Below are 3132 nucleotides of genomic sequence, written 5' to 3'. Positions count from 1 at the left end.
TTCGAATATTTGGGAGTAAGTGCTACATTTTGCGGGATCGAGAGAGCTTGGGTAAGTTTGAATCAAAAAGTGATGAAGGGATCTTCCTGGGGTACTCGAGGAATAGTCGTGCATTTAGAGTGTATAACTCACGTACCCGTGTGGTGATGGAGTCTATAAATGTTGTGATAGATTATGGTGTGAGTGAGGGGGAGAGTGCTAAAAAATGTGATAAAGATGGTGAGCGTTTGGTTTCCAGTGATCCTACTGAACTACCTGTGCCTGAAACATCTGAAAAGGAAACACTTCTAGATAAACATTCTAAGGAACCATCAACTAGGGTTAAATCTAACCATCCTAAGGATAATATCATTGGGGATCTAGATGAAGGGATGAGACTTCGAAGGAGAGTATTGAATAATCTAGCATACACTAGCTATGTGTCTCAAGTCGAGCCTAAGAAAGTTGAAGAGGCTCTTAGTGATGAGTGTTGGGTAAATGCAATGCATGAGGATCTAACTCAATTTGCTAGGAATAATGTGTGGATATTAGTTCCCAGACCAAAAAATTGCAATGTGATTGGTACCAAGTGGATCTTTAAGAACAAGACAGATGACCAGGGTACTATTATTAGGAATAAGGCAAGATTAGTTGCTCAGGGGTATACTCAGGTTGAGGGGATTGATTTTGATGAGACTTTTGCCCCTGTTGCACGACTTGAGTCGATTAGGATTCTGCTGGCTGTTGCATGTACCTTAGGGTTCAAGTTGCATCAAATGGACGTTAAAAGTGCCTTCTTGAATGGACTTCTTCAGGAAGAAGTTTATGTGGAACAACCTAAGGGATTTGTTGATCCAAAATTTCCCCACTATGTCTACAAGCTTCACAAAACCCTTTATGGTCTGAAGCAAGCTCCTAGAGCTTGGTATAAGAGACTCACATCTTATCTTGAGGAACATGGGTTCTCTCGAGGTGGTGCAGACAGGACCTTATTCATTAGACATATAGAAGAAAACTTTACCATTGCTCAGATCTATGTCGATGACATCATTTTTGGGTCTCCTCTAGAGTCTTTAGCGATTGAGTTTGTTGAGTGTCTGCAGAGAGAGTTTGAGATGAGTATGGTTGGGGAGTTGAGCTACTTTTTAGGACTTCAGGTACGTCAGACAGAGGATGGACTGTTTATCTCACAGTCTAAGTATGCTAGGGATTTGGTTAAGAGATTTGGGTTAGATAGTAAGAAACATACTAGCACACCGATGAGTACTAGCTTGAAGTTAGGTTGTGATCCTTCTGGTAAGAGTGTAGATCCTTCCCTATATCGTAGCATGATAGGGAGTCTTCTCTATCTTACAGCTACTAGGGCCGACATTGCTTTTAGTGTAGGAGTGTGTGCTCGTTTTCAGGCAGATCCAAAAGAGTCACACCTAAGTTCTGTTAGATGAATCATTCGATATGTGAGTGGTACTGCGGATCTAGGGATTTTCTATTCTAGGAGTTCCAATCTTAACTTGGCTGGATACTCCGACGGCGATTGGGCCAGAAATGCAGATGATAGGAAAAGTACGACCGGGGGTTGTTTTTACATGGGTAGCAATCTCGTAGCTTGGCTAAGTAAGAAACAAAACTCAATATCCTTATCCACGGCAGAGGCCGAATACATAGCTGCAGGGAGTTGCTGTACTCAGCTTCTTTGGATGAAACAAATGCTTAGTGATTATGGGATTAGTCAAGGGACTATGACTATCTTTTGTGATAATACAAGTGCGATTAACATTTCTAAGAATCCCATTCAGCACTCTCGTACAAAACACATCGATATACGACATCATTTCATTCGAGAGCTGGTTGAATCACAAGTTGTTTCCCTCGACCATGTGTCTACTGAAAATCAATTGGCTGACCTACTTACAAAACCGCTAGATGGGTTGAGGTTCGAATCGCTTCGGTCGGCTGTAGGTGTTAGTTCACCTATTTGATCATGTGTTCATACACATTCATACCTTCATCACATTGCATATGTGTTGCATGTTTGTGTGTTTGTTTAGTCTTAGTTTGCGAGTTTTATTTGTGTGTTTCAATAAAATAAAATTTTTGATTGGGGTTTTGATTATGTGTGTGCCTTATATGCTTTGACTCTGACATGTGCATAGACTCGTACTCTTTTATTCATCATATGTACGACTCTGAGGTTCCATCTAAGTTCACTTTGTCTGTGGAGTTTTGGGTATATGGCTCGTCATTCACTTTTGCACAGTGCACACCGTAGTCCTATAAATGAGTCTTGACCGCATGGGTGAGACTTGGGACATGAGATCTTTCAGTTAGGGGGAGTAAAAGTGTGACAATCGAATTATTTGATATAGGTCCTCGTGGCATTGGATTTGACTATCACTTGGTCGACACATACCTTTGTTGTGTTGCTTTCACGTGTCCTTTCTCACTAATTTAAGGTTTTGAGTCTAACTTGCATGGACTACGTAGCACGTTTCACGTGATGCTTTGTATACACTTTCCTCCACGAGTTATTTGATCTATGTGTGGACTTACGAATTGTCTATATGCTGTGTATCGAGTTTGTGTCTTCATGGTTATGTTTGGGCTCGATTACATATTTTGCTACACATCGTTAAAATTTTGTTACTCAGGGCTATTTTCATAATTTTCAGAGTGTTATGCCATATTTTAAAGAATTCAAAATTTTGGTGCTATTTTTGAAAGTTGCATTTTCGCTCGAGGCTCGCTCCATACCTCGCTCGAGCGATAATAACAGATTCACTCTCGCTCGAGGCTCGCTTAAACCTCGCTCGAGCGACAGTGCAAGGTTTTGAACTATAACTTCATTTCTCGCGTTTCCAGTTTGAAAATTCTCCAAGTTCTTCACAAATTTCATACAATCCTCTGGAATTTCTTCTGTTCATATTGTTAATTGAGTGTTACGACGTTATTACACATCATTTCAACATCAAAATTCCATTTTTGAACTTCAATTGAGGTAAACTTTCCATGTTTTTATTTTTTCGTTTTTTTTTCTTTTCCTCAATTCTTTGCATTTTGCGTGATTCTTTGCTTCTATTAGGTAAATTCTTGGGCTATATCTTGTTTAGCATCGTTGCCATGAAGTTTGTTTCACGTTGGATTTATATTTTCCAT

The sequence above is a fragment of the Olea europaea genome, chromosome 17, assembly GCF_002742605.1.
Source record: "Olea europaea var. sylvestris chromosome 17, O_europaea_v1, whole genome shotgun sequence".
Classification (NCBI taxonomy): Eukaryota; Viridiplantae; Streptophyta; class Magnoliopsida; order Lamiales; family Oleaceae; genus Olea; species Olea europaea.
Note: the sequence above shows the minus strand (reverse complement) of the source record.